A 12,840-nucleotide genomic window follows, 5' to 3' on the forward strand; every position below is an offset into this window, starting at 1 on the left:
TCTTCACTGTTGAGTTACCGCTTTCCCCTCTTGTCTGTCCACACTTCTTCCAAAGCCCTTACTCACTGCTATAGAGAGAGCAAGGTAACCTTCACCTCCTGGAGACTTTAGGTTCAACTGTTTGAATGCCAGGCTTCCCTAGTGGCTCAGTGATAAAGAAACAGCCTGCCAAGGCAAGAGATGCCCATTCAAAACTTGGGTCAGGAAGATCCCCTGGAGAAGGAAATGGCAACCCACTCCAGTGTTCTTTCTTTTTCTTTTTTTTTTTACCTTTTGGGGGCTGCACCCCATGCAGTGCGTGGGATCTTATTTCCCCCACCAAGAATCAAATCCGTGCCCCCTGAGTGGGAAGCATAGAATCTTAACCACTGGACCATCAGGGAAGTCCCCCCACTGCGGTAATCTTGCCTGCAAAATCCCATGAACAGAGGGAGCCTGGCGGGCTCTATAGTCCAGAGAGTCACAAGAGTCGGACACGACTTAGCGTCTAAACAGCAGCAAATTTCAAGGCAGGTTTCTCCACTCGTTGCTCGATAGAAGGTAATGCAGCCTCGTCTCGGAATGTGGGTCCAGTACTTCTGGTTTGGGGTCGTCTCTCTGAAATAAACCTTATCCACGATACATCCTGTGCCGTTTCCAGGGTTGAGTCCCGTAAAGCGCAGTGGTTCCCGAAGGAAACTGTCTCCGCGCAGAATCCATCTACGTGTTCACTGCTTTTCCCCAGATCTCTTCATTCTTGTCCAGCCCGCCAGCGTTTTCATGATAACTTTTTTTTTGGGGGGGGGCTGCACTCTGCACTATGCACCCAGCATGTGTGATCTGAGTTTCCCCGATAGGAGATCGAACCCACATCCCCTGCGGTAGATGCTCAGAGTCTTAACCACTGGACCTTCCGGAAGCCCCTCATGGTACAGTTTTGTCTGACCACGTGTCTGTTAGTCTATAACAAAGCATCCAGAATAGTTTTAGTAGGGGGAAAAAAGACTTTTCCTAGCTGATAGCTTATGTAATATTTCGTTATTTCGTCAATGGAGTAAGATGCCCCATTGCATAATCAGCTTTGGGGCCCCATGGATACTGGGGTATGAAGGCCCAGGGTACCTGGCTCAGGTGGAAAGGGCCCCCGGGGGGGGTCCACTGGATTAAGAAGGAGGCGCTGGCCCACGGATTTCCAGGGCCTGTGGGTGGCTGACAGCACGCTTACAGAATCAGCAGCCTTGGTGATTTCAGCGAGAAGGTCAACGGGAGGCCTTGTTAAGAGACCTCCTCCACGTTATTTTTAGAGGCAGCAAATATCAACTGTAAATATTTAATGTTGTGTTTATAGACTCTGGCATCATAAAACTTCACAAGGTGACTCAGAGGACGCTGATCACTGTGAGCCCCCGAGGAGAAGGAATCTCCCCGCCCCCGTCCCGGCACACCGCGCCGTGTGAGGAAAGCCATCGTTGACGTTCTTAGGAAAGAGGTGAACAGGTACATCGCTGTCTTAATTCATCTTTTTTATCCTCGGCAGATGAGGAATTTAGTCATGACTCCTCGCTGGCCAGGATTTTCGGTCCCTCTTTTCTCATTTTTAAAAGCCAAGTGCTGCATAGAGTGAGCAATTTGGGGGGAAAAAAAGGGGGGGGAGAGAATGGAATCTGGAAACAAAATAAACACCTCTGAGCCCCCCCAGGCCAGTTCCCCCATCAGACTGTTGGTACATTTCTTCCCAGCTGCCTGTATTCCTGTGCATGAAACGTCAGGAAGGTTCAGCTTTGTAACCCGGCTCTCCCAACTTTACCTTACAGAGCGAGCGTTGCGATCATCTCTGACGTTCATTGAAAAACATTTTTGAGCCATCTATCCCGTCAAGTGCGTGTGCTATAATTGATTTAACACGTGTTGCCAGAGCTTCAGATTGCTTCCATTTTATTTTATTTTTTGCTTTAGGAGAGATGGCTGGGAATGGAGCTGTAGGGCTCTTGAGGCCGATTACCAAATTGCTTTCCTTGAAAGGTTCTGCCGGTTGCTCCCAGTTGCCAGGGAGCCCAGGGTGGGGTGGGGGGTGGGGCCCTGCCTCTCAGACAGCTCAGGACATTACGGTCAACTGAGATGGGACTTTTTTTTTTGTTTTTGCATTTCTTTGATTAAAAAAAAATGAGGTGGGATATCTCATCCTGTTTGCCAGTCTTTTGCTTTTTTTTTTTTTTTCTTTCTGTGACTTGGACGTAAGTTGCTTTGCAAGCAGTGGCTCGGGTTCTGTTTGCGGTTGCATGCTCTGGGTTCCACGTGAATGTGCCAGCTGTTTTAATAAAGATTGCACTGTCAGAGTTTCAGCTCCACGGGCCGTTTCTGGCGTTTGCCGGGAAGTTGAGTCTCCCGACTGGAGCCAGACTGTGAGTCTGCATATCGGGGCTGCGTCTTAAACAGGGAGTTGAGTCCAGAAAGCAGGAAGGCGGGTCCGCACATGAACTCATTACTGAGATGATACCAAAATACATTCTTGGTTCATTAACTCTTTGACCCCTTTCCTTAAAGCTGGGGGGGAGGCGGTGTGTGCGCTGTGACTGCTCACGGATGAGACTTGATGCCTTTGACTATCACTGCTGTCCGTGGATTCAGCTCATCTCACGATTCCTAGTGTGTTTATCAGAAGATGGTGTTTTTACAGAATGACATCTGCAGGAAAAGCGCAGAGTCTTAGGTTAGCCCGCAAAAGATCTTAGAATATGTATAATTATCAATTGGCCAGCCTACAGTTTGTTTCTGCTTGTCATTAGCCCAAGTTTGTTTCCCGAGGGTGTGTGTCTAGGGGTGGATGAGTGTGTTCTGGTACCATGTTTTGTTGTGCAGGTGAATTGATCGAATGTCTCTGCTGTGTCTTTGCAGCCCTAGGGACAGGGAGGGGGTTGTTTGTTTTCTGTGTTGCTCTGAAGTCATCGGTGAGACCGTCTCTGCGTTTGCTGTTACTTCTCTTTCCTCTCGTTGCTGTATAACATCACACATTTGGAAAGCTTTGCAGAGTTCTATTTCAGTTCCTCCTTTTAGAGTGTTTAACTATTTCTTTTTCTTTTTTTTCATTCTCCAAAGAATGGTTTCCAAACCTGGAAAGGAAATGAATGAAAGGCAGGGAAAACGATGCTACAGCAATGATCAGTAAAAGGGTTTCCCTGACGGTCCTGGGCTTAAGGCTTGGCACTTCCACGGCAGGGGTTGCTGGTTTGATCCCTGGTCAGGGTACTAAAAATCCTGCATGCCGCTTCATGTGACCGCAAAAAAAAAAAAAAAAAATCAATAGATTATTAAAAACAAATATTATAACGATTTTTGGATACGGTTCTTATCGGCTGATAGCTTAACGGCTTTCACTTCTCAGTGATGTGGGAGTGTTTTTGCTCTCAATTATGTTCAATAGGTGAGAGTCTAGCCATGAATCGTTTCCTGCCAAATTTCAATAAATGATGTAATGCGTGGAGAAACGGCCTCGTTTCTGTAATAGCATGCATCTCCTCTGGTCTGCATCACTTGTTCCTCTCAGTAGATTACTGCTACATGCTAGGAGTTTCCTTGTTTCTGCATTTCTACGTGGATCCCACACACTAGGACTTTCCTTGTTTCTACATGCTGTGCGATTACGCACGGAAGTAAGGAACGGGGAGAGGACTCATTCCCAGGTTCCCCTCCTCACAGTGGCTCAAGCTCAGAGATGCTCAGTTTGAACTCCGTTTCCAGGCCGTGTGGGTAACACACATACATGCATGGTACCGGTTCCAGCTGCGGGCAAACGGAAGCCACATTCCCTCCACCCAAGCAGGAAAAGTAGGAAGCTCTCCTGTGCTATCACACCATTGTTGCAAAATAAACTCCTTCTCCTGAAACACCAACCTGGGCTTGCCTGGTGGCTCAGTGGTAAAGGATCAGCCTGCCAATGCAGGAGACTCAGCTTCGATCCCTGGGTTGGGAACATACCCCTGGAGAAAGAAATGGAAACCGCCTCCAGTGTCCTTGCCTGGAGAATCCCATGGACAGAGTTTGGTGGGCTACAGTCCTTGAGGTTGCAAAAGAGTGGAAAACGACTCAGTAGCTAGAAAACTGAATAGCAGCGCAACCAACCCATCTCTGGATTTTTTTTTTTTTTTATTGTTAGTTCAAAGTAGAACTCAAAGTGACAGTAAAATGCCTCTTGCAAAAAGAGGCCATCGCATGTTCAGCTTGTCATCATTGATGAGATGCACACAGCTCTTTGTGCTGGGTGCCCAAGTCATCCCTAGCTGTTGGTTCCCCAGCGCTTTGAGTGGGCGAGGCTTAATTAAACTTTGAAAGTGATAGTCAACAGTGTAAGGGGCAGGAAGTCTTGTCTAAAAGGAGGTTTAATATAACAGTAACAGCGAGAGAAACTCTGTGTAGCCTTGGCTAAAATATCTGTTCAGCGGCACCCCATCTTGAACAGAATGTGTGCAAGCTCAGTCGTGTCCGACTTTTTGCGACCCTTTGGACTGTAGCCTGCCAGGTTTCTCTGCCCATGGGAGTCTCCAGGCAAGAAGACTGGAGTGGGTTGCCATTTCCTGGTCCTGATCCAGGGGATCGAACCCATTGAACCCACGTCTCCTGAGTCTCCTGTGTTTGCAGGTGGATTCTTCACCCGCTGAGCCATCAGGGAAGCCCATCTTAAACATGGTGAAATTGGAGCTGCACTGTTGACTGTGGTACAGAGTCCATTGTAGCATCATCACCCTTGGTCTCCCATGGCAACCTGCTGGGAAGAGGGTGCAGCTCTGGTGACGTCACCCCCCCCCCCAGGTTATAGATGAGGCAGCCTCAGCCAGATGGGGTCCACACCCAGTGCTCTGCAGTGAGCCCTGGAGTTCACAGCGCACCTTGCTGTCAGCTGGGCCAGGTGGCTCTGAAACTGAAACGTGTAATAGTAGACACTCAGATGCGAGGTCAGTGTTTGCCCACAAAGCGAGCAATCTGCCAATGACCGTGGCTTTTTTGAGACCCACAGCCCTTCCAGGTATCTTAACAGAACTTGTAATAAGTCCCTATATTAAAAAATCCTCAAACAGAAAATTGTTTTTTTTTTCTCTAGAGAAAGGTAGTCTGCATTTAGAACAATTTCTGTTTATTAATCTGTCTTGACTTGGTCACGGAATAAGAACATGATGCGATGGGCATCTAATTAAAATTTTGCAATGGACACGAAAGAAGCCTTGAAAAAGTGCTTTGGTTTCATCTTGCTGACTATTGGCAACACGTTTGAGAGCCTGCAGGCACATAGAAACTGTCGGGTTTTTGTACTTTCCAGGTAGAATGCAAACCATAAATTTTATTTAAGGTTTTCTAGTAACCACAGTAGAGAAGTAAAAAGAAATCATAAATTAGTTTTGCAATATATATCTAAATATATGCTGCTGCTGCTGCTAAGTCACTTCAGTCGTGTCTGACTCTGTGTGACCCCATAGACAGCAGCCCATCAGGCTTCTCCATCCACGGAATTCTCCAAGCAACAATACTGGAGTGGGTTGCCAATTCCTTCTCCAAAATATATGCTAGATTAATATTATTTGCAACATTAAAAAAAAAAATCAAGTCTCTCAGTCATGTCCAACTCTGTAGGACACTGTGGAGTGTAGCCTGCCGGACTTCTCTGTCCATGGGATTGTCCAGGGAAGAATCCTGGAGTGGGTTGCCATTCCCTTCTCCAGAGGATCTTTCCGGACCAGGGATCGAACCCAGGTCTCCTGCATTGCAGGCAAATCTAACTGTTTGAGCCACCAGGGAAGCCCATTATTTGCAACATATGTATTAATATATAGTAATTCAATAATCTAATCAACTCACTATCCAAAATAGTATCATGTCGACAAGTTACCCACATTTAAAAAATCATCCAAGACATATTTTATGTTCTTTCCATTTCTGTACTAAGTCTGCAAAATCCAGCGTGGAATTGAAACCTACAGCACTTCTCATTTTGGACTCATTGCCTTGGTCAGTCCAGTCTGAGACCCAAAATTCCAGTGTCTGTAAAAATATGAAAATAAATGTGCCTTATGAAAAATAATTTTTTAGCAGGAAGTTACACTTTTTTGAGAAAGGCAAAGTTGCAAAGTTGGGTGGTTTGTTCGGTTTTCTTTTTAATCTATTTGAAATTTATCAAGGGGGAAAAAATGTTGCAGGTGCATAATTTAAGAATTTTCATGTGGACCAATTACAGAGGAATTGTGTGGTCCTTCCGTCCTACAGACCACAATCATCAAATTTTAGCTGCTGCAGGCTTCAGAGCAGCCATGCTGAGCTGCACTATCCAGTATAGGGGCCACAAGCCTTATAGAGCACCTTCAAATATGGCTAGGGTTACTGAGGATCAGATTTAGAGATTTTATTTCCTTATTGATGTAAATTTCAATCCTGGGTTCAGCTGTTCCATAAGTTTTATGTTGGGAATCACATGGGTGTGTGTATCTGTGTTTTCACTGTACAGAATACATCTTCTGAACTATGATAGCAGTGGTCTGTTTCCTTTGAAAATTCCGTTTCCTAATTAAGATGTGGCTCAAGTCGAAAATACATAGACTTTGGGAATTTTAGAGATTTTGTAGGTAAAAGGAATGCCGAAGATCTCAATAATTTTTTAAAAAACCAGTGTGAAGTACAGTTGAAATGATGCTATTTGGGATATGCTGGGTTAAGTTTAAATATGTTGTGAAAATTACTTTGCATTTAAACCTTCTTTAATTAGATGTAAGCTCAAAAGCAGAGACATTACTTTGCCAACAAAGGTCCGTCTAGTCAAGGCTATGGTTTTTCCAGTGGTCATGTATGGATGTGAGAGTTGGACTGTGAAGAAAGCTGATCGTCGAAGAATTGATGCTTTTGAACTGTGGTGCTGGAGAAGACTCTTGAGAGTCCCTTGGACTGCAAGGAGATCCAACCAGTCCATCCTGAAGGAGATCAATCCTGGGTGTTCAATGGAAGGACTGATGCTAAAGCTGAAACTCAAATACTTTGGCCACCTCATGCGACGAGTTGACTCACTGGAAAAGACTCTGATGCTAGGAAAGATTGGGGGCGGGAGGAGAAGGGGACGACAGAGAATGAGATGGCTGGATGGCATCACCGACTCTGTGGACATGAGTTTGAGTGAACTCCGGGAGTTGGTGATGGACAGGGCGGCCTAGCGTGCTGTGATTCATGGGATCGCAAAGAGTCGGTCACGACTGAGCGACTAAACTGAACTGAACTGATGCTTTTTTGCAACTCCATGGATTGTAGGCCACCAGGCTCCTCTGTCCGTGTGATTTCCCAGGCGAGAATACTGCCGTGGGTTGCCATTTCCTTCTCCAGAGGGATCTTCCCAACCCAAGGTTTGAACCCACGTCTCCTGCCTTGGCAGGCGGATTCTTTCCCACTGAGCCACCTGGGAAGCCCGCATCGGGAGTTGTGATGTCAAACAGGAGTGCGTGTGAAATCACTGTGATATTTGCAACATATGTTGCACTTCATAATTTTTAAATATCGGCAGTATTTACTGGAGAGCAGGTTCTAACAGTCATACACACATCCCCACCCGCTGAAAAGAAATAGAGGAGAAATGTTCAGTATTCATTGGATGTTTTTTAGTTGAATATGGTGTGTTTGGATGATTTGTTCATAGGTTTTCAGCCATGTAAATAGAAAACGCAAGTTCATTTAACTTCTTTCTGTGTTTTCAACAAATATGTCAACTATTATCTCCCTTTATATTAATAGTACTTGAGTTGGAGGAAAAAAACAGAAAACCGTGGCACTCTTTTGAGTGTACCTCTGCCAGTTAGAAAGATTGTAAGGAAAAATTGATTCCTCCTGGGGTTTTTATTTATTTTTTCTTTCTTTTTTTTTTGGTTAAATTAACACACATAATGATTTTCCCTGAGCCTGGTCTCTTTTAAGCTACTGAGAAATTTTTAGTCGTGCAGGCTGAATGGAGTGGATAGTGGTTTAGAGGAGAATTGAACTGATTAATAAGAAGCCCCTGATTTTGTTTTAATCACATGCTCTGACGCAGTAAGGAAAATTCACACTGTATTTTCGTACAGTGGTAGTGCTGTTGAAACTGTGAGCAGATGGAACGCGTTTATGTATTACTGGGCCTTTCATGCTATTTTGCTTTCCAGGGCGCTTGGTAAATCATTATAATTATTGTTATCCAGGGTATCAGTTCTCAATGCTCATTTTAACCTGACACCGTGAGTTTTCCGTTCCGTGAAAATCGTATTGTTGAATGGAGGCTTGTGCCCTGTAGAAATTAAGAAGAGATAAATGCAGAGAGGCCTAGCCGTGTGAGGCGCCCCCGTGTGTGACGGTGGACTTCCTTGCCTTTAGGGCGGACTTTTACCTCCCTCGTGTGGATAGAGGAGCAGACCCATTTATCACGAGTGCTTAAATGTGGACTTCATCTGTGTGACCCCGTTTTGACTCATTTAGCCTTTAAAATCCGGTAGGAATAATGCGATGGGGTGGGCGGGAGACAGCACAGACAGCTACAAGACACCGACTTGGGACTGAATAGGCTGCATTTGTGGTGTCTGGGAGGTACAGCTTTGCGTGGTAGACGCTCTGATCAAACAGCGTTCATGGTGGCTGGTCTGTGGCATTTGAAATAGATGCCTGTGAATTCTTAGCCCATTGATGTCCAAATAATCAGTGTGCTCTTCCATTTCTTGCCTGCCCGTTCCGTCCTTTCCACAAAGCCTTGCCCTGATTCTAGACCTGGGTTCTCTGGTCAAAACAGGACCACATACAGAATGTCTTCTACCTGGAGCAGAAGGTTAGCTTCGTTGCCTTCTGGAAGCTTCAGCACATCCTTCAGTTTTGGCCTGCTGGGGTTTGTTTTTTTTTTCCCCCATCTCGAGGAAACTGATGCTCTAAATGTTTGGAGTAAAAGATGGTGTGTTGATGGTGGGATTATCTGACCTAGAATTCGTCAAGTTGAGTGGCGTTATCTCCAGTGTTTTTAAGTCTGTTAAGTTTGGGGAGAAGATAGAAGTTCCCCGTTGAGAATTAACCTGTGGAGACTGAAGGAGAGTTATCTTTGTGAGGTAGTAGCTTCCAAAGAGAGGTATGTTGATCTCCCTGGTGGTCCAGTGGCTGAGACTCTCTGCTCCCAATGCAGGGGGACCCGGGTTCGATCCCTGGTGAGGGAACTAGGTACCACATGCCGCCACTGAGTTTAGATGCCACAGCTAGAGGTCTCGTGAGCTGCAGCAAAAGACCCCATGTGCCCTGAGACTTGGTGCAAGCAAACAAGCAAGAATAAAAATAGATATTAAAAAAAATAATGGTAAGAGGTGTCAAAGGTGCCTGGATTGCCAGTTCATGACAGCTTATTCCCAGCAGCTGTCCATTACAATGTGAAGAGTCTTTGAATGCTGGAAAGACAGACACAAGACTGAATTCTTACAAAAATGAAAGTGTCTTATGGACAATTTAGGAACAACGGGGTGGGGAAAAAAAGATACAACTTGTATAGACTGAAAACTGGCTCCAGGAAGAACAGATAAATTCCCTGTGTACATAAGGGGCTAGAATGGGTTTCTGAACCTTGGCGCTTTTGACATTTGGAGTTGGAGAAGACTCCTGAGAGTCCCTTGGACTGCAAGGAGATCCAACCAGTTTATCCTAAAGGAGATCAGTCCTGGGTGTTCTTTGGAAGGACTGATTGATGTTGAAGCTGAAACTCCAATACTTTGGCTGCCTGATGCGAAGAGCTGACTCATTGGAAAAGACCCTGATGCTGGGAAAGATTGAGGGCAGGAGGAGAAGGGGACGACAGAGAATGAGATGGTTGGATGGTATCACCGACTTGATGAACATGAGTTTGGGTGGACTCCGGGAGTTGGTGATGGACAGGGAGGCCTGGCGTGCTGCGATTCATGGGGTCGCAAAGAGTCGGACACGACTGAGCAACTGAACTGAACTGGATTTTGGGGGAAGCCTCTCAGGAGTCTTCTCCAGCAGCACAGTTCACGGGTATCAGTTCTTTGGTGCTCTGCCTATGTTTACTGTCCAGCTCTCAGACGTGACTGGGGAAGTGAACAGTGTCACCAGTTTTTGATGGTAGGAGCTGTTCTCTGCATTGCGGGGTGTTGAACAGCATCCTGGATCTCTATGCAGTAGAGTACAATAACTCTCTCCCAACAGTAGAAGCAAACAAACATGTCTCCACATTTTGGCGGATGTCCCCCCACTCTTGGGTGCTTTGCAACATCACCCTCAATGAGAACTCCCACAATAGATAGATCAGTGCAGACAGATACGAGTATCTTAGCTCTGGCATTTTGTGGGGGCTTCCGAAATGAAAAAAACCATCAGAGGGCACTAATGTAAGTTCTTTTTCTTCTTTTTTAAATGTTTTCAGGTTAATCCCTTGCAGCCTTTTTTTTATTGTAAATATGTTTTACAAGGAGGCTATGTTACATCGACTAGTACTTTAATTTGAATAATAGTTGCAAAGTCATTCTATATATATTGAGTGAATTAGAGCTGGATTAGTTACATCATAGGGACTTAAATCTTGAGGATAAATTCAAATCCCTGTGTCAAACACCACTGATAATTTTAAATGACAAACCTTTTATAAATATATTTGAACAGACTTAATATTATAATAAATCATACACATTCAAGGTGACAAGTCAAAATGCACAGTGAAGTAAGTCCGAAGGAGAAAAACAAATATTGTATGCTAATGGCTCCCTGGTGGCTCAGCTGGTAAAGAATCCTCCTGCAATGCGGGAGACCCTGGTTCAGTTCCTGGGTCCAGAAGACCTCCTGGAGAAGGGATAGGCTACCCACTCCAGGATTCTTGGACTTCCCTGGTGGCTCAGCTGGTAAAGAATCCGCCTGCAATGCAGGAGACCCTGGTTCGATTCCTGAGTCTGGAAGACCTCCTGGAGAAGGGATAGGCTACCCACTCCAGGATTCTTGGGCTTCCCTGGTGGCTCAGCTGGTAAAGAATCCGCCTGCAATGTGGGAGACCTGGGTTCGATCCCTGGGTTGGGAAGATCCCCTGGAGGAGGGAAAGGCTACCCACTCCAATATTCTGGCCTGGAGAATTCCATGGACTGTCTAGTTCATGGGGTCACAAAGAGTCGGACACGACTGAGGGACTTGCACTTCAGGCAGGTGAAAAAAAAGTCATTCATTCTGTGCTAAACACAGAGATCTTTCATCCATACAACAGAATGCTGCTGCCGCCAAGTTGCTTCAGTCGTGTCCGACTCTGTGCGACCCCATAGAAGGCAGCCCACCAGGCTCCCCCATCCCTGGGATTCTCCAGACAAGAACACTGGAGTGGGTTGTCATTTCCTTTCTCCAGCGCAGGAAAGTGAAAAGTGAAAGTGAAGTCGCTTAGTCGTGTCAGACTCTTAGCGACCCCGTGGACTGCAGCCCACCAGGCTCCTCCGTCCATGGGATTTTCCAGGCAAGAGTACTGGAGTGGGGTGCCATTGCCTTCTCCTATACAGTAGAATACTAAACGGTAATAAACAGGAATTTACAATAGTAATACATAGCAATAGATAGTAACAAACAGTAACAAACAGCAATTAATAGTAATAAACAGTAGTAAATAGTAACAAGCATTGATCAATAATAATAAACAGTCGCAAAGAGTAGCAAACAGTAATAAATAACCACAGAGTAAGAAACATCTTAAAGAGTAACGAAGAGTAATAAATAGTAATAAACAGTAGCAAACATTGATCAATCCTAGTAAACGAGCAGTAGTAAATAGTAACAAACAGTAATAAATAGCAATAAGCAGTAATAAACAGTAACCCAGAGCAATAGAGAGTAACGAAGAGTAATAAATAGTAATAAACAGTAACAAACATTGATCAATCCTAGTAAACGAGCAGTAGTAAATAGTAGCAAACAGTAATAAATAGCAATAAGCAGTAATAAACAGTAACCCAGAGCAATAGAGAGTAACGAAGAGTAATAAATAGTAATAAACAGTAACAAACATTGATCAATCCTAATAAACGAGCAGTAGTAAATAGTAACAAACAGTAATAAATAGCAATAAGCAGTAATAAACAGTAACCCAGAGCAATAGAGAGTAACGAAGAGTATCACAGAGTAAGAAACAGCGTAAAGAGTAATGAAGAGTAATGAATAGTAATAAATTGTAATAAAAAAGGAATGACCTGTTCATACACGCAGTGAAATGGATGCATCTCAAAAGAAATTATGCTGAAGGGGAGAAACTAGACAAAAGATTACACATTGCATGATCTTATATAAAGCCCAAGGAAATACAAACTCCTATATACAAGGGATCAAAACACAAACTATGATATATCAGGAATCTGCGGAGCGAGGAGAAGGAGAGATGAGTTATTGTATAAGGGCCTTAAAGCAACATTTGAAAGTTATAGGAATGTTCATTGCTTTGACTGAGGTGAAGGTTCGAAGGGCGTATCACGTGTCAAAATGTTTCATGTCACATACTCTGAACATGTGCAGTTTAGGGCTTCCCTGGTGGCTCAGCTGGTAAAGAATCCGCCTGCAATGCGGGAGACCTGGGTTCGATCCCTGGGTTGGGAAGATCCCCTGGAGAAGGGAACGGCTACCCACTCCAGTATTCTGGCCTGGAGTCCACGGAGTCGCAAAGAGTCGGACACGACTAAGCACACACAACACATATATATGGAATCTACAAAGATAGTACTGATGAAATGGTTTGCTGCAATGGCCATAGAGACGTAGAGGAACATGATGAAGTAGGTTCTTTCATGGCAGTGCCCACAAGCATACCCTGGAGCCCAAGCAAGCAACCAGAGAACCATTCCTTTTGAGGCTCAGAAGGCT

At 44.8% G+C, this 12,840-nt stretch overlaps 1 protein-coding gene across 8 annotated transcripts in view; it reads left to right on the forward strand.

Moving 5' to 3' along the window:
- The window catches only part of LOC129557897 (F-box-like/WD repeat-containing protein TBL1X), a 258,767-nt gene that overhangs the window by 144,315 nt on the left and 101,612 nt on the right, over nt 1–12,840 (forward strand). For 6 of the 8 annotated variants that reach the window (XM_088833984.1, XM_088833980.1, XM_088833981.1 and 3 more), the window contains one exon: nt 1,328–1,476. The exons of the other annotated variants lie outside the window; for them this stretch is intronic. The gene's annotated coding sequence lies outside the window, so the exon portion shown is untranslated. The remainder of the gene's footprint in view (nt 1–1,327; nt 1,477–12,840) is intronic. 8 annotated transcript variants of the gene reach the window in all.

The sequence above is a fragment of the Moschus berezovskii genome, chromosome X, assembly GCF_049115385.1.
Source record: "Moschus berezovskii isolate FMDL1 chromosome X, NW_MosBer_1.0, whole genome shotgun sequence".
NCBI lineage: Eukaryota > Metazoa > Chordata > Mammalia > Artiodactyla > Moschidae > Moschus > Moschus berezovskii.